At 40.3% G+C, this 20,138-nt stretch overlaps 1 pseudogene; it reads left to right on the top strand.

Annotated features, from left to right (window-relative positions):
• Nucleotides 1–18,422: 18,422 nt before the first annotated feature.
• LOC110933384 lies at nt 18,423–19,453 on the top strand (annotated as a pseudogene).
• Nucleotides 19,454–20,138: the final 685 nt, after the last annotated feature.

Here is a 20,138-nt window from a genome sequence, read left to right as displayed (position 1 = left end):
AATGAGAAAATAGGGATTACGTGACGTAAAGGCACTGACCTTAAATGTTCGGGTTGTCACATCATCCCCAACTTGAAAGAAATTTCGTCCCGAAATTTGACAAGTGAGCACGAAAGAGTGAAGTGAGAAATCAAGATTGTTGCGGATTATTCTCAGGTGCCACATCATCCCCAACTTGAAAGGGAATTTCGTCCTCGAAATTCACCAGTTGCATCGGAATTGATTCAGCAGATTCGCATGATTGCAGATACTTAGTCTCGAGTTCCAACGAACTCTCACAATCGAGATATGACTATGTTAATCGAACCTTGACTTCCTGGTCCATGTATTCGATAAGTTTCTCCAGTAAAGGTATCGCTCGCGTTTCATCAGACGTCAGTTAAGCTCGCCACGCTTCCCAAGCATCCCACCTTGACTTCGTTCTCATGTGTGGCTATGTGGGCCTTCAGGCCCGGTCATCCGTACATGGTCTTCAGGTTTTAATACATCCTATCAAAGCTCTGATGAGTAGGATATTGAGGCCCGTGTGCTTCGCCTGCACCAGTTCCCTAAGGTTGCTGTATAGTGAGGTCCATATCCGTTCCACGAAGCAGCAAATATCGTCCGTCCTGCCAAAGGTTGCTTCCCCATGCCCCGCATGGGTCTATCTTGAGAACTCTCTTCCGTCAGTTCTTCAATTTAAATAGGGTGAGTCTGATCAGGTATGATAAAGTCGATAGCGAGCTGCAAAGCTCGTACACGTCCAGGTTTCACGGTCGTATTCATTCAAAAGTTCCATCCAGCGTTGCCATCACATGTTTAGCTTTCTTGAAACAAGGATACACGGGAGGCCCTTGTGATCGGTCTAAGTAGTGCATTTGGTACCGTCCAAGTAATGCCTCCAATTTAAATCCAAAGACCACGGCTCCCACCGCAGGTCGGAACTCATGCAGTTCTTCCTGTAGGTCCACCACGTAAGCCATCGCCCGCTCATGTTGCATTGGCGTGTAACCGGGACTCTGAATCGAACCATCATGATATATCGCCGGATCATCAGTACCCTCGGATAGAAGTGATGCTCCTTGCGTTACAGGGTTGGGTTTCAAAAGCTGAGAAGACGTCCTGCTACTTTGGTTCCGATGAGTTCACCGCTCCCCGCTGTGCTAACGAGGTTAAGGTTGCGCAATCTTCGAAAATCCCGTGATGAATCTGTGATAGTATCCAGCGAATCCAAGGGATTGCTGTACCCCAGAAGGAAATCAGGATTAGCATAAGGTCTATTCTGAAATTCCACCTAACGATGTGGAAGTAAACCAGGTAACTCTTCAGAAGACACGTCAGGAAATTCACGAATAACTGGAAGATACTCGATCTTCCTTTCTTAAAGTGGCGAATCGGTGACAAGAGCTAGTATAGCAGAGTAGCCCTTCCGTAGACACTTCTGGGCTTTCACGATTGAGACGATGCCAACAATGGCACCACTACGATGATCTCAAACTGATAAGGATTCCCCACTGGGAGAGGGAACGCACGATTTTCTTTTTGCAGAGAATTTTCTGCTTGGTACATAGATAACCAAGTCCATGTCAACGACCATGTCAAAACTTACAAGAGTATTGGGAAGTAGGTCAATGTCGAACACTTGACCCACGAGATCAAGTTTACAACCAGAAAGAACATGAGAAGCTTCTATCGATTTACTATCAGTTAATTCTACTACATGCTTATTTACAAGAAAGGTGGGAGTCAGTCCTAACTGACGACTGAACCCTAACGCACATAACCCCAATCGAAACAAGAGTCAAATAAAACAGAAGCAGAAAAAGATCATTCAAGAAGACGTACCGGTCTCAACATTGCCATCATTGCGAGTCTCCCCCAGCGCCAATAGTAAATACTCTTCCACGTGCTCCGTTCCCACCATTGTTCCCATTGTTGCCGCTCCCAGTATTGTTGTTGTTGCCAGCATTCTGATTAAGCTGAGGGCAATCCCTCTTAAAATGACCCTCATCACCACACTGAAAGCACCCCTTTTAATTTCCCTGGTTCTGTTGAGACTGTTGCCTCTCCTGTTGCTGTGGCTGCTGCTGCGGCTGCTTTGGAAGCCAGACCCTGCAATCTTTAGCCATATGACCCACCTTGTTGCACCTATGACATACCCGGGTGCACGGCCCGCGATGGTGAAACATACACTTATCACACTTTGGTAACTTTCCCGCGTAGGAACCCTGATTTGAATTGTTGCTCTGATTCTGGTTCACAGAAGACGACTGGCTAAAACTACAGTGGATGTTGTTGTCTGCCCTTTTCTGAGGTTGGCTGGCACTGGTTGCTTTGTCAGTATCGTTCCATTTTCGCTTGTGATCACTAGCAGGGGTTGTAGCTGTAGCAGTCGAGGTAGTAGCAGAAACACGTGGCGGCAAGTTGCCACGTTCGACCTCTTGGTCAGTAATCTTATGTGCCAAACGGACGATACGGGGCAGATTGTCTAGGTTTGCAGCAGTAACGTACCCCTTAACAGCTGGTGCTAAGCCCTTGAGATACAACTCAATTCGCCGAGGTGGGGGTCGAGACATGTTAGGGCACAAAGTTGCTAAATCATTAGACCTCCTAGTGTATGCTTCAATCTCAGACCCCTCCATTTTCAGGTTGTAGAACTCGTTCTCCAGTTTCTGAATCTCATCACGAGGACAATACTCCTCTCGCATCAACTCCTTGAAATCATCCCAGGTAGTGGCATTCGCCATCTCAATACCTAACATTTGTACTTGGGCATTCCACCAAGTTAAGGCACCATCCTCCAAAGTGCCTGTAGCATACTTCACACGGTCCCCCACGGGGCAGTTGCACATAGCAAATACTAATTCAGCCTTCTCGAACCAACGCAAGAGTCCCACAGCCCCTTCAGTCCCACTGAAGGTCTGTGGCTTACAATCCATGAAAGTCTTAAATGTGCAGGCAGGCGGATTGTGTTGATTCGCAGGTTGACCTAAAACGAAGGGACATACAACACACAAGTAAGATTCGAGTATACGTCGCAAGGATAGAGAGTAATTGGCAACATATCGTACCAGCCTGGTAAGCCGCTAGGGCTTCAGCTACACGAGTGTTGATCAAGTTGGTTAATTCGGCCTGGGTCATAGCAATGTGACCACGTCCACCACCTCGACCTCCTCCACGTCCACTCATGGTTCTATATAAGAGAAGGGAACAATCTTAAGGGTCGAAATGAGGTAAAAGTCGAGTATCACATTGAAATCTACAAACTACCAAGTTTACACACAATAGGGCAGAACCCTTCTCACGCTCATTAAGCCTCACTGGGATTTGCATGCACCTCGCGTTATTATTATGTGTGCACCCATAATAATAAGGCGATTTGCATGCTTATCTCAGTGCCTCTTAACTTGCGCTAAAAGGTTCCCCACATTCAAATAGCAAGCAAAAGGTTTCACATGATCAAGAATGACAATAGTCGAAGGGTAGTGTCGCACTAACAGTTCACATAACGGGATTGATAACAAAGGGCTCATACTACAGTGTCAGGTGTGCATTCACGGGTAATGTTATTCATAAGCAAACACTAGATATGCTATGCAATAATAAACGAGAGACGAACCTTGCAGTCTGGAGCTGAGTGTCATGGTCGATTTCGGTATTGTTCGGTTATAGTCTGGTTTTATAAAAACGTTTTAAAACCAAGTTCACTATAACCAGTGGCTCTGATACCAAACTGTCACACCCCCAAAATACCACCTAGGGAGTGTCCCTGTCAGGCGTGAGACAAACCAATAACGAGCCACTAATCATATTGAACCAATCATAATGTTGAATAAAATCATCAATTATTCTGAAAAGTACTGTCAATAAGTTTAAAAGAAAATCAACATGTTCAGCGGAAGCAAACAAAAGAAAACATAATTAACTGTTTCAGTTTAAATGTGTGAAATCAATAAACCCATCATTCGTATCCACTCGGAACGACCCATGACCACTCCAGCTACTTCAGACAGCAAGTTCCAAATCCATATAACCTAACAACCTGCGAGCATGCAACAAGTGTATCAGACAACGCTGGTGAGTTCATAGTTTTACGAAAACGTTGTTTACCAAATATGTAGTTAATCCATTGAAGTTAATTCCCGAAGTAATGTTGAAAACAATGTTGATAATACCCCAATACAAGACGGCTTCTGATTATTTTGCCCTTTCTCCAATGCTCCTATCAAAGCATTGGTCATGACTAGGTCATTAGTTCAACACCCGTCCTCCCAGGAACGGGGTGAGGTTGCCAAACCTAAGTAGCGCTACTAACTAATACCATGTTACCTTCCCGGTAACCAAACAACACGGAGGGACTTTAAAGGTGATAGGAAGAGTATATTATCCAACATTCCCGTTTTTACCCAAAAGACTTTTCCCTCCCTGGGATACCCACTAACTGTCCCAACCACCGGGACGCATGCTCAAGAGAGATGAACTCACCTTAGAGTGCTCGGTAGAATTAATTACACGTTTCACACAATGATCAATCAAAACCTACCATATTACACATAACAATCAGTTCCACATTTACGTAAGTCACAAGTTTCACAAATAGTGCACTGATACTAGACTTGAACAATTCTCAACACATTTGTAATTATTCACGTCGTAACACGTTCTTTACTGAAGCCCCTAGCTCGAGTAACCATGTGTACCATCTTATCTAAACAAGTAACATTCAAACTAGTGATACACAATTTAGACAACACCTTTCATGGACACGAGATCAACCCTTCTGATGTGCACCCTATAGATCAGCCCATATCTACAAAATTAAGCTCGGCTGAATAGCTCTACACTATGCAGCCCAATAATAGATGTGTTTAAGATGAATATGTGAGTCACGAGTTTCTAACAGGCCCAAAGATATATCTATTCAACCTAAAACACCAATCTAACATTTTAAGTTATAACCGGCCTCACTCTACTTCAGCCCAGTCCAAGCAATTAACATAAAATCATCACCACTACCATCCCAGCCAACAAGTTTGTTCGGCCCATAATAAAATAACCCAGTTTCCTTTAGTTGGCCGGTTGGGCTGTCGAATTCAGTTAACCCCAGCGGCCCAATTCAATAATAAATGATCAGCCCACTACCCATTTAACATCATTAACTACCCGATTCAATAATAAGTTGCAGCCCCCTCATTAATCATCAGGCCCAAACCTATTTACATAAGTTTATTAGTTCAATTTTTATATCAGCCCAACCACCCTAAGCTATGCAGCCTATTCCCGTTAACAGGGCCCAAGTGATGTTGTGTGTAATCCACTACCCATGTGCTATCTGATGTTATCACCCAGCCCAATATAGGTGTGCGATTCCACCTAATTCCATTACCCATCCCCCCCCCTCTAATCACGGCTCATCAGTTTCTCAACCAAGTTTTAGACACTTACAACAGTTACTATGATCATCATGCTTTCTATTTATCATTAATTTATTAACCAAGTATAACCACAACAAACCAGATTCCTCTTTATAACACTTAACATGACCAAAGAACCTACTCAAAGATCCCACCCTGTAACACCTCCTAAACCCAATGAATACGTAAAGGGTCTAGCCGATTTACCAAGATTCTATCTACCCTTCTTAGCATAAATCAATACATAACCAATTCTAACTCACTCTCTGATCATACATAATACTAGTATTACCCAAGATCGCATTCACATATACACAACATAATAATCATTAAACAATCTGAATTCATGAGTTGATTCTTTTATATAACATTGTTTTCCATCCAAGAATACCTAACAGTTTCCACACAAAACATCATAACCATCGGTTGCTATTATTCTAACTGATTACGTGACCGTCATGCATACGAATACAAAGTTCTAATATCACCTACAAGATGTACACATATATAGCAACCTAAACCACTAACGATCAACGAAAGCATACATCAAAACAGGAAATCACACTTTGATTACTTGTGCATACCGACATCACGCAACATATATATATACGTAGATGAAACAGGAACGATTATACTAACCGGATAAACGAACGAGAAGGTATAGATGATTAACACACACACGGGGGGGGGGGGGGGGGGGGGTTCCGCTGCTGAGATTGTGCGATCAGGGGAGGGGATGTAGGGGTAGGGTTTGTTGTATCATGAAATTTGTGATAATGTGATTATTATAAATATATTACGTAACCTCCTACTATAATACCAATCACAATTGAGGTGGGCCGGCCATGAGATGTATCAAACAGCTGGGCCGGTTATTCAAGACAATCAAAGGTGGGCTCAATTTGTTAGATTATGGGATAACCAGCATGTACGGCCCCATTTCCATTTGATGTAGTTTACTAGGGGTTTCGACCCACATACACTAGGCATAGTAAACTAACTCACTAACACGCAAACATATTAAACCGGATTTTCGTTTAGCACGATTATTAAAGTCACACGTTTTATAACAATTTATATTGTCGTAAGGGGCGTGAAAAGAGAAACAATGAGAAAATAGGGATTACGTGACGTAAAGGCACTGACCTTAAATGTTCGGGTTGTCACATAATATATACTCAAACTTACAAAGAACTATAAAAAACTAATTAATAACACAATAAAAGAAAAAGAAAAAAACAATTCACTTTATGCCTCAGTATATTTCTCTCAATAAAAATTGCATAACTACAAGCACACATCCCATTAAAGATTATTACAATACTTAGGGGGCTCTCCACCAACGTGCAAGTTGGTTGTACAACTAGAATCAATCTAAACTGTTAATTCTAAGGTTTTAAAAGCAATAAGAACCATTGTTCCTAAGAACATATTGCGTCATGAAAAACTATTCTATTTAGTTATCAGGAAAACAAAGTATAAGTTCTTGTGATTGTATCTTATTTACTCTATTTTGTCCTCACTTAATTTTCGTAACTTAGCCCGTTCTAGTTGCAATTAGTTAGATTTAAATTTCCTTGCAAAGCATTCTTGTAGCATACTCATTAAATTAATTACAAGCAATAGCTAAATCACAATTTGTATGGTAGAAAAAAGAAATTTATAATTTACAATATCATTTTATATGGTTTAGATTTTTTCTGCCGTTTAACTTTTGCAAGTACATATGTGTATTCTGATTTGCTTACTCAAGAACCAACATGGACACCATGATTGCTAATAAATGTGAAATCACATTTATCAATATACACTTAAACACACAAAGAAAAGTAATTCTAATAATCAAAACCCACTCGGGTATGCTCAACGCACTCCCGCGACACAACAGACTCAGGGGCAATCCTTTCAGCCCCAGGGGCAATCTTTTCAATCTCAAGGACAATCCTTTCAACCACGTTACCAAAATCAGGGTTCAGGAAGAACTTCCCAGCCACCCGCCTCTCAAAATAACTCAAAATTAGAGGAGATGATGGCGCAGCTGTTAAACAACTCCAATAATGCTAATCAAATATCTGAAAAACGATACCGGCAGCATGAGGAGCGTTTCATGGCGCAAGAAGGGGATATGCAGAGTTAGAAGGCTTCAATACAAACCATTGAGAATCAAGTCAGCTAGTTGGCTAAGATGTTGTCTGTGGTCTTCCAGGTAACACGGAACGAATCCTGAGAGGGCATGTTAATGCCGTAATGACGAGGAGTGGTAAAACCACGGGACCTGACAAATCGGACTCACTACCGATCACTGAGAAAGTCCATTCTGACGCTTCAGACGAGGTTCACGCTAGGCAAGTCCCAGCAAGTACAGCACAGCTCCAGGAGCTAGTTGCAGATTATACTCCTCCAGTTCCATACCCGAGCAAGAAGCAAAAGAACGATGAACAACATGGTAATTTCTCGAAATGTTTAAACAATTACACATAAACATACCATTTGTTGAAGCGTTGGCTCAAATGCCTAAATACACAAAGTTCTTGAAAGATATCCTCACAAACAAGCAAAAACTCAAAAGCTTGTCTTGTGTGTTGATGAATGAAAACTGTTCGGCCCTTCTCCAAAATCGTTTACCTGAAAAGATGGGAGATTCAGGTAGGTTTACTCTTCCCTGCCTCATTGGCAGTATGTCTGTCAGTCACGCATTGGCTGATTTAGGAGCAAGTATAAACCTTATGCCATACAAGGTTTTTGCAAAATTAGATCTGGGTGAGCTTTCACCAACTAGGATGAGTATTTGACTTGTAGAGTTTTCAATTAAGTATTCGCGTGGATTCGTTGAGAATATGTTAGTTAAAATCGATAAATTCGTTTTTCCCATGGATTTTGTTATTCTTGATATGGACGAAGACTCAAAAGTGCCTTTAATACTCGGACGACCGTTCCTCAATACTGCGAGGACGATTGTTGATGTGGAGGCTGGCCAAATCACGCTCCGAGTAAATGACGAGCATGTGACATTTGATACTAAAAGATCAATGCAGCATCCGCAAAGTCACGATGACATGCTTTACTATGTCGACATTGTCGACACTTGTGTAAGCTCTCATTTTTGAGGTACGATTGAGGAAATCGACATAAACAAACATTTATTATGTGAGAACCTAGATGGCATTTCACAAGAGGGCCACAGAGTTGAGCAACCGGTTTATCAAATCGGTTATGATGGTTCCTAAAGTCCAGATCGATTTGTGGAGATTGACCGTGAAGTTGAAGAAAAGTCAAAACCTTCAGTTGAAGATCCACCTTCGTTGGAGTTAAAAGAACTCCCACCACATCTCGAGTATGCATTTCTAGATGAGGAGTGTTGCTTGCCAGTCATCATTTCAACATTTTTAGCAAAAGAGGAAAAGAGACAGCTTCTCGAGGTTCTAAAGCTTCATAAAAAAGCCATGGTCGTGGAAAATTATGGATATCAAAGGCATTAATCCTTCTTTTTATACTCATAAGATTCTAATGGAGGACAATTACAAGCCTAGTGCACAAGGCGTTTGAATCTGAATATGCAAGACGTGGTGAAGAAAGAAGTAATTAAGTTGTTAGATGCAGGGCTGATTTATCCGATAATTGATTCAGTTTGGGTAAGTCCAGTGCAAGTAGTACCCATGAAACGTGGTATTACTGTAGTTCCAAACGATATGAACGAACTTATTAATACCCGTACCATCACTGGATGGCGAGTTTGCATCGATTACCGCAAACTCAACCATGCCACCCACAAGGACCACTTCCCGCTTCCATTCATCGATCAGATGATGGAACGACAGTCGGGGAAGTCATTTTTCTGTTTTCTAGATGGGTTATCTGGATATTTTCAAATTCTTATTGCTCCCGAGGACCAGGAAAAGACTACTCTTACATGTCCTTCAGCACATTCGCCTACCGGCGTATGCCTTTTGGGCTGTGTAATGCACCAACCACATTTCAGCGCTGCATGGTAGCCATTTTCCATGATATAATTGAAGACTCCATGGAAGTATTCATGGATAATTTCTCTGTTTTCGGGAGTTCTTTCAATCAATGTCTTGGAAATCTGAAAAGAATGTTAATGAGATGTGAGGAAACAAATCTTGTGCTAAACTGGGAAAAATGCCACTTCATGGTGAAGGAAGGGGTAGTTCTCGGGCACAAAATCTATGAAGACGGGATGGAAGTTGATCCCGCAAAGGTAGATATCATTTCTAAATTTCCTCCCCCTACCTGCGTCACGTAGGGCTCTATAGGCGATTCATAAAAGATTTTTCAAAAATCGCAAGACCAATGACCCATTTGTTAGAAAAAGACACTCCATTTGTGTTTTTAGAGGAATGCATGAAGGCATTCAAACAACTAAAGCAGAGGCTTATCGAAGCCCGTATTTTGGTTGCTGTGACTGGGCGTTGCCATTTGAGATAATGTGCGACGCCAGTGTTTCGCAATAGGAGCAGTTTTAGGACAACGAAGGGAGAAGCATTTTCAATCCTATCTACTATGCCAGCAAAACTCTACATGATGCTCAAGAACATTACATGACTACAGAGAAAGAGCTTTAGGCCGTAGTTTATGCTTTCGATAAATTCAAGTTGTACCTTGCGTTGTCCAAAATAATTGTGTACACGGATCACGCAGCTATCAGATACCTTTTTAGCAAACAGGACGCAAAACCGCGTCTTATCAGATGGATCTTGTTATTACAAGAATTTGACATTGAGATCCAAGACAAAAAGGGTGCTTTGATCGTTGCAGCCGACCATCTCTCGAGACTCGAGCATGGTAATTCTGAGAATTCATGGGAGGAACCAATAAATGACAATTTCCCCCACAAATTTCTTTTGAGTGTCGAAATGAATGACGAGTCACCTTGGTTCGCCGACTTCGCAAACTACCTCGCATGTGAAATACTTATCAAAGGATTATCATATCAGCAAAAGAGGAAGTTTTTCGCAGACTTAAAATATTATATCTAGGATGAACCATTCTTGTTTAGAGTTGCCGTAGATGTGTATTTGGAGAAGATGCAACTAGCATTTTGCGCCACTGTCACGAGGGGCCCATCGGAGGTCATCATGGAGCGAATTACACAGCAAAGTAAGTGTTAGACTCTGGATTTTACTGGCCCACTATCTTTCATGACGCGCATAAATGGGTTAGAGCGTGCGACGCTTGCCAGAGGGCAACACATATCTCCGCACGTAATGAAATGCCTCAACATCCAATGCAAGTCTATGAAGTCTTTGATATATGGGGTATCGACTTCATGGGTCCATTTCCTGCCTCACGAGGTAGCAAATACATCCTAGTTGCTGTAGACTATGTCTCAAAATGGGCCTAAGCACAAGCTTTGCCCACAAACGATGCAAGGGTAGTTGTGAGGTTCTTAAAAAAGTTTGTTTGCCTGATTTGGTGCTCCAAAAGCACTAATCAGTGACTGAGGAATGCATTTTTGTAATGCGCAGTTGGAACGAGCCTTGTCCCGTTATGGTGTTCATCATAGATTGGCTACGCCATACCATCCTCAAACGAGCGGGCAAGTGGAGGTCACGAATCGGGGTTTAAAAAGAATTCTTGAACGGTCCGTTAGTCGGAATCGCAAGGATTGGTGATGATGCTCTGTGGGCTTTTCGAACATTGTTTAAAACACCTATTGGGACCACTCCCTTTAGGTTGGTCTACGGAAAAGCCTGTCATCTACGAATCGAGCTAGAACACAAGGCATTCTGGGCCTTGAAAATGGCAAATATGGATTTAAAAGGCGGAGGTGAAGCCCGTTTTCTATAAATCCACGAGCTTGAGGAGCTAAGAAACCATGCCTATGAGAGTTCTAGCAGGTACAAAGAACGAGTCAAGAGATTTCATGACAAAAGAGAGACCATAAGGATTTCCGCATGGGAGATCTTGTGTTGTTATATAACTCAAGGCTGCGTTTGTTCCCCGAGAAACTAAAATCCCGATGGATGGGTCTGTACACAGTTAAAGAAATATTTTCGTACGGTGCCGTAACTATCGAGGACTCAAATGTGGTGAATTTCAAAGTCAACGGTCATCGATTAAAAATTTACATCTACGGACCGGTTGACTCGGTGGAGGAAATACTCGAACTCCACATCCCGCGCGCTTAAAACAAGTATGGGGAGAATGAGTCTAGCTATCGACTCACTGACAAATTTAGCGAGCGTGTTTTCACACGTTAGGGGTAATTTTGTACATATTGATATTTTGTATTTATTTCCTAGTTCATTAATTTTTCGGTTTAAACGTAGGTACATACAAGTTTGATCCATCACTTTTGAAGTTTTGAAGTTGGTTTACAGTTAAAACATACATAACCTTGCAAAAATGGAAAAATTGGGTGAAAATACAGAGTTAAATGGTTACTATTACTTCTGTCCACAAAACGCATAGATAACGCACCACCGTGCACTTGGTCGCACGACCGTGCACTCCGTAATCGCACCAGACTAGAACCATCGTGCATCGTGCACCTGGTAGTCGTCGGACACGCACTCCCATGCGAGCTAACTGCACTACCGTGCACAGCGGCACATCCTTGCAAACAAGACTGCAGCACTGATTTGCACTCCCGTGCGAGACGCCGCACGACCGTGTGAGTAAATTTAGCAACAGTAAATTTAGGGTATTTAAGCGATTTTGCAGTAAAAATTTCTCATAATTTCGAAACCCTAGCAGCCGCACGACAGTTCTTGGTCACCTACATCCTAAAACCAACCAATTTTTGCTTAAATTTCACTTCAATCTTCATCCAAGGTATGGTTCCTACTTGTTTTTCAGTTTTAATCTAATCTCTAGCGTAGATTTAGGGTTATGATTCAAGAAATTTTGGGGTTTTCTTCATAAACTCAAATAAACCCTTGTTCTTGAATGTTTGGTGCTAATCGTTGGTTCTAGACACTGATTTGATGTCCATTCACTGTTTAAAAGTTGAATTTTGTGTTATAAAGGTTGAAATCAGTAAATGGAAATGATTTTTCATAGTTTTCCGTCATGCACGGTCGTGCATTTGACTGGCATGGCAGTGACGATCAAGAACATAGACAAATCAGTGATTCAGAACCACGATCCCGAGACGCACGGCAGTGCCAAAAACTGCACGGTAGTGCAACACCAATTTCCGGCACTGGTCAGTCAACGATCTCGGATCCGCACGACAGTGCGATTAAAACGCACGACCGTGCGTGTGCTGAAACGATAACTGAAAGTCGTTAAAACACTCTTCTGGTGGCAGCACATAAAATCTTGGATTATGCCCTTATTTTGCTGTATTTCTGTATGCAGATGAACCACCGATTTCTCAAATTTGACCAAAGCAAAACGAAGGACCGTCCATGTGTTAGCAAAATGGAGGCATTCTAGAACCAAAGGGGGAAAATCAGGGAGCCAAGAAGGCTATGTTGGCCTACCATGACAGCCCTAAACTAAGAAGAGAGACTATCCGACATGATTTCATATACCATGTCTAGGTTGTTGAACATTCAACAACCCGTGTACCTTGAGCTCACACTCGAGTTTTTCGCTTCCTATACTTATGACAAACCAAGAAGCGATAATCCCGATTTCAAACTTACAAATATGGTACAATTCAGGTTGGGTAGGAAATGGGCACAAGTGGTCCGTTGCTAAACTTGGAAGAAGGCTAGGAATCTACATAGATGAAGAAATCAATACCAATCTTTTTTCCAACATATACATGTTTAGTAGTGACCAACAGAGGGCTGATTTTTGGGCACAAGTGGCAGATGGGCCACCATATGATACTAAGAAAGCAAAAGCATCAAGACTATGAGACCCGCTTCTGAGGGTCATTCATCAGGTTATGAGCCACACCATCTGTGGACCCATGGACAGTTCAGGAAACTGTCCCACTCTAGATGTTCTTTTCATATATTTAATAGTTAATGGAGTGCATGTGAACCTTGCCGCCAGAATGGCTGAGTTTTTCCTGAACAGCGCGGGAAGGACCGCCAGCAGCGAGATCCACGGAGGTGAATACGTGACTCCACTAGCATATAACATGGGGATCATGACAGATGAGGTAGTCAATGGTCTTACATTAGTTCATGCAGGAGGGGATGTAGACGTTAGGTCTTTGAAAGCAATGGGTTTAGTAGTGGACACAGAAAATGGCCCGAGACTGAGGGGCCTTAATGGAGAGATATGGGATCCACTACCAACGCAACCACAGGAAGAGGGTGAAGACATCCACATGGAGGAGATTCATGAGCCACAACATGTACTAGGACCACCACCAGATCACCAGCACGAGCAGCACCAGCACCAACACCAGTACGATTATCAGCCACGATAGGATTGGCCTCCAGGTACCCCTTCATATCCAGAGTTATACCAGTAGTTCCAACAGATGCAAGTGACTCAAGACACTATGAGAGTCACTCAGGACACTATGAGAGCGACTCAGGACACTACAAGGGAGGAGATGTACGCAGGCTTTTCTTATATCTTCCAAGGGTTACAGAACGCCTATCCGAACTACGTCGGAGAGCCTCCACAGTTTCCATTTGGAAACCCAGGCAATTATGATGCGGGTTCATCTGGAGCACGCCGCCACGACGATGATGACGATGAGGATTAGGAGAAGGTGGAGCGCACCATTTAGAGACACTGGTGTTTTATCGTAATTTTTATCTTACTAGTTTATTTTAATTTAGGTTTTTGAAACTCTCTGTCTGTTTTTTTAAAAAAATGTTTAGGTAGTGTGTTTGTTTTTGTTTGAATAATGGATTTGGTTTTAGTCATCTAACGTTTTAATCAATAGTATTGTTTGCTGTTTTAGTTAGTGACATGCTTGGCAGTTTTGTAAAGAATGCACACAGAGTTGAGAAGACTTCTATTCAAAAATCTATTCATACAAATCTACTTCAACTCTGTGGGAGTACCTCTATCCCTTTTCACATTATTAGTTTAGCTCTTCATAATCGCTTAACTAATATATGTTTCACATTGGGGACAATGTGAAGTTCAAGTATGGGGAGGGGTTTAATGGTTTAAACTTTGTTTGTCCTTGAATATCCTCATTTTTGTATATATTTATTTTAGAAAATAAAAAATGGTCACTTGTGTTCTTTAGAAAGCATCGGATTTTTTCAAAACCAACAAGCCAAATTGATTTTTGAAAAAGATAACTAAAAGCGTGACAAAACATGAAGAAAGACTTTCATATTTATTTTTACATTCATACCCATTCCTTCCGTTTACGTGAGTATATTTTTGAGTCTTTACTGCTTTCTTGACAATGCTTCTTTTTTTTTGCGGAAAATGAGTGAGCCAGATGTTTCATGTAATTTAGAACTTGTCATTTGTATAGCTTTCAAAATCATATATATGTGAAATTGCATAGAAATGATAGAGGTACTTAGGATACCATTTTGTGTTAGCCTTTTTCTTTGTTTATATCCCGCACCCAACATTATCCATTAGTTCGCCATGTTGAGCCTATTTTTCGTATTTTTTCAAATTTTACCCAACCATTTAACCTACTTAACCAAATTTAACCTTTTCATATTTACCCTTTGTGTTAAAATTCGGCCATAGCTAATTAGCTTGTTGTATTTGTTAAAAAAAAACCTGTCTCGTTGAACTCTCTAAAGAATATGGAAAATCATTAAGAAGAAAATAGAGAGCAGAAATGTAAAAAGCGAAACTCTGAACACATACACAAGTAGCTTAGCAACGTGTTCAGAAACCTAGAAAATAACCGCTGAGTTTTAACCTTTTAGCCACCTTCAAATATCCATTCCATACCCTTAACCAAAGCCTATCATTACAACTAATCAAAAGACCTCTTGATTTATGTTTTTGACATGTTAATTGGTGGAGATTAGATCTTTTGACAAGCTTATGATATTGCATGATTCATTGCCTAGGCATCCAGTGTTTTACATACACATTACACGTATGATTCAGAAATATAACCGAGTGAGTGTGAACATTGTGAGAAACGTAAAGATTTGCATGCTAAGTCAATCAAGTGTTAAGTCATTGCTTATATGTTTATCTTTTCATATATCCAAATAAACTTTTTTGTTTTAAATCTGTGATGATTACTTTTTGGAAAACCAATTTGACGACCAAACAAATTAGTAACTTTGTAAATATCCAGATTTGTTTCCTTGCTTTATTTTAAGTTTGCTTAAGGACAAGCAAAGTTTAAGTGTGGGGATGTTTGATATACGTTAAATTATACATGTTTTTATCCCACAATTTACTTCCATTTTAAGCATTTTTGTCCGAAACTCTGATGTTTAGGTACCAAATCAGGTACTTTTCTATTTTCTGGTCTTAAACAATGTGCAAAAGACGAATCTGGTGAAAACGGGGTAATTATGATAAAATTCTGAAAAAATTGGCAAAATTCTAGTGAACTGCCAGAACATGCATGACCGTGCGGATCACATGCACGATCGTGTAAGGTCTCCGATCCCGGAAGCACTGCCAGTGCAAGTGGGAGTGCCGCTGTTTACTCGGAACGTGCTACCGTGCGACCCAGTGCGATGACCGTGCACAACCTGAACCATACAATCTGATGACACTTCTGATGACCTCGCACTACCGTGCGACCAGACGCATGACCGTGCCGATATTGTGACCAAGACAACTTGTCCACTAGTCCACTTGTCTGGACTAGAATCCAATAAATGACGTCACCCGACAAGTGCCAGTGCACGACCGTGCGGCCAACTACACGGCCGTGCGGATCAGAATTTTTACTATAAATAGCAGCATTCGCTACTGGTTAGAATGTTGGGTTTTTCTCGATGTTTCTAGGCGATTTCTGGGTTCCGAAGCTCTCCTGATCAGACCGCTTTGAAGCCTCAAGATCGAATGGAAGCATAACCGATCCAACCCATCAATTCCTTGCTTGTTTATGGTTCGATTCCTTGTTCTTATACATGTATTCTAATCATTATTCAACTGTTGAGCTGATGTTAGTTTATGTTTATTGTAGTATTGTGTAATAGTAGTAATGAACTTGTTTCTTGAATAATCTTTATGTTGTAATCTTGTTTGTATGAATCTTTAGTACTTTTTCATGTTTGAATATTCATGATTATATGATGAATATTTCATTGATGTTGAGTTCTTGATTATGTTTGATTGTCTTGATAATGAATCTGTGGTTAGTTAAGATTGTTAACAATTCCTCGATTAATCACTTGTTTGTAGACTTCGTTTACACCATGGAACTGGACCAGAGTATTGGTTTTATACAAGATACATCTTATTTTGATTAGGAATGCTTTCTTGCACGTAAGGGTTCTAACGAATTATATGGTGTTGTTACATGTTCTTGACACGGTTTATGATCTTTGTTTAGTAGTTTTGGTCTGAAATTGCTATCTTGGTAGATTTGTGATCAAGACTTGTAAGATGAAATATGTTGTTATATGATCTACTTAAATGCTTATCCTCGTGGCTGTATTGTGACGATCGGTATTGCTTTCTTTGATAAGTGAGGTTAGGAATCCAGACCCGGTAATAACCTATCTTTAAAGATTCGCATGCATAAATATCAATAGGTCGCTAATGAATGATTTTAGGTGGTTAATGTGAGACCATCGCGTGCTTTCCAAAGAATCATAATGGTAGAAATCCAGACCCGGTAACTAACTGTCTTGCAATTGGTTCAATTGATTAAGTGCTTTTGTGACATATCTGATGTAGATAACATGTTTAGGTTGTTTGTGAAACAAGATAATATTTATTTTTCATATTTGGAGTCTATTATGTTTTAGATATAGTTTTAGATACTTTTAGTTAAATACCCATTCACTTATCCTTTTACTCGTAAATCAATGACAAAGATTTAGTACTCTACTCCGCCCGTGTTCCATGGATCGATATCTGATATCTGGTTCTTACCAATACTTTACTACATATATGACAGGATACACTTGTCCTTTTGTGTGTGTTATAATGTTTAGGTATAATCATTTTTATAAATATTAAAACAAAGTTCGTGTGTAAATTCACTGTAAAAACCTGTGTCCATAGACACGCACCAAGCACAATAATAAAAACATTTCACCTCAAGCCTCAAATCATATTTCTCTCAATAGGAATTGCATACTACACCAACATGCAATTTGGTTGTACAGATAAAATCAATCTAAATTGTTAATTCTAAGGTTTTAGAAGCAATAAGAACGAACATAATGAGTCATGAAAAACTATTCTATTTAGTTACAAGGAAAACATAGTACACGTTCTTGCGATCGTATCCGCATCTGTCTTCAAAATCTTGTCTTGTACTGGAACATGGTGTGCCCAGTACTTGGAACTGACACAAATCTTTACTAGTGAACATTTGTTCGTTAGTGACAATTGTACCTAGGTAGTGAACTCTTTATCTGCATTAAAACTTAAACATCGACACCGAACATGGATTTCATTATTGAATAACTCACCAGCATTGATACTTCTTCGTCAATACCAACCTTTATTTTTAATCAATAATCTAGTATCAGTTAAAATTGTACTTTTGTTGTTCAAAATTCATTCTTTAATGGAAATGGCGGATTTTGATTAAAGTTATATACCAAACCTAATTTTGGTAACTTAACTCGTTCCATTTCTAATTAGCAAGATATGGTTTTTCTTTTGCAACTCATTGTTTGGGTCATTCCCGTTGAATTAATTACAAGCAATAAACCAAATCACATTCAGTATCGTAGAAAAGAGAATTTGATTATTTATAAAATTTAGAATTGTTATCCATATAATTTTTGCAAGTACATTGGTCTTTTTCTGTTATATAAACTACTTTTTTTAAGAGTTCAACAAACAAGCACGCTAATAGTTACCTTAAATTTTAAAACAGAATAGATGTGGATTATTATTATGTAACTATACAAGTTCGTTAGTTGTTTCCTTAAAATGGTGTCGGTTATCATAATATGCATGCTCAAGGTGCTTAATATAACTGTAATCTTGTAGGTGATCAAGGAAACGGAACAAGGTTTGGATATGAGTTCGTTGATCCATGTCATCGGTCGTGACCTCACAATGAAAAGTCTCATGTCCCAGCCAAGATACAACTATTCTCGCATCGCGTCACTAAACCGGAGTTTTCGTGAGCTCATTAGAAGTGGTGAAGTTTATAGGCTAAGAAGCATTCAAGTAATTGAACATTGGGTCTATTTTTCTTGTGCCAATTGAAGTGGGAAGCTTTTGATCCTGTCAACGAGAAATGGATGAATTACCCATGATGGATACTGACATAGGCTTCCAGTTCGCGGATAAAGAGTCCATGGCACTTGGCACAGAGCTACTGGTCATAGGAAATGATATGCTAGGTCCGGGTATCTACAAGTACAGTTTGTTAACAAATTCATGGTCACAAGGGCTGCCAATGAATGAACCCAGATGGTTGCTTTGGTCGGCCAGTTTTAAAAATATTGCAATCTTTGCAGGTGGTGTGGATCGAAATGGAAAGATCATAGACGCGGTAGAAAGTTACAACAGTGAGACAGGGACTTGGAAGACACTTCCTAGTATGATTAAGCCGCGGAAATTGAGTTCTGGGGTCTTTATGGATGGGTAAGTTTTATGTAATTGGAGGGATTAGCAGTAATGATTCAAATCCATTGACATGTGGAGAAGAGTATGATCTGGATACCCAAAAGTGGACTGAAATTCCCAACATGCCACCTGGTGGTGGCGGACCTGGAATGGCTCCGCCGCGGCTTGCAGTGGCAAGCAATGAGTTATATGCTGCTGATTGTGCAGCAATGGAACTGAAGATGTATAGCAAAAAGAACAAAGAATGGGTTGCTATTGGAAGGTTGCCTGAAATAGCACACAGTAGGGATGGTTGGGGTATTGCATTTAGAGGTTGTGGGAATCGGGTCGTCATCATTTGTGGTCCTAGAGATACCCAGAATAGATATATAGAGATATATTCATGGGTCCCCAGCGAAGGGCCACCACAGTGGATGAGGATTGGCTGGAAAAGTAGTAATAACTTTGTCTACAATTGTGCTATAATGGGCTGTTAAGCTGAGAAGAAATCTGGTCAAAAAATCTTCTTAATCTTTCAAAAAGCTAAGTGAACTGATGTGGCTATTTTGTCGAATGATTGTGAGAAAATCTAGGGTTGTTTTTTGTATGTTTGTTATCTTGTCAAAAACTTGTGGGAATTATGGTTTGTGGGAAACTTGTGGGAGTTCTGCTAGTTATGAGTACTTTTAATCAATCTTTTTAATCTTGCCTTGTTAATTATTGATTGCAATATATGCTTGCTAATTTTTTGGTTGTGAAGACTGATATTTACGTAAACAACCAATGAAGTCAAGATTATAATTTTGATAGTTCTTCTCTTTGCAAGCCAGGCATAAGGATACGTGTCTATTTAGGTAACTTATGATAATCTGAAGAAATATTCATCAACAATAACTGTTGGAATATCAACACCTCATTACTTACTTTAACAGTGGATTAGCTTATGTTTAAGGGTTTAATACCTCTCTTTCCACAGTAAATCGTGTAAATGTGGCACATTAATCTTTCAATTGACCTACCAGAATCGGAAATCTCATGATCATGACAACCACCCAGTCTTGTGATTGTCTATTTCTGGCTGGATAATCTTATGGTGAGTCTTTTTAATTGTTGTGACTGGTTTTTACTCAGATCTATTGGACACTGAAACAAACATAAAAACTGTGTGCGCTCTTAATCTTC

Source organism: Helianthus annuus, chromosome 4 (assembly GCF_002127325.2).
Source record: "Helianthus annuus cultivar XRQ/B chromosome 4, HanXRQr2.0-SUNRISE, whole genome shotgun sequence".
NCBI lineage: Eukaryota > Viridiplantae > Streptophyta > Magnoliopsida > Asterales > Asteraceae > Helianthus > Helianthus annuus.
The sequence above is the reverse complement of the archived record's forward strand: the minus strand, read 5'-3'. Positions and strand labels throughout refer to the sequence as shown.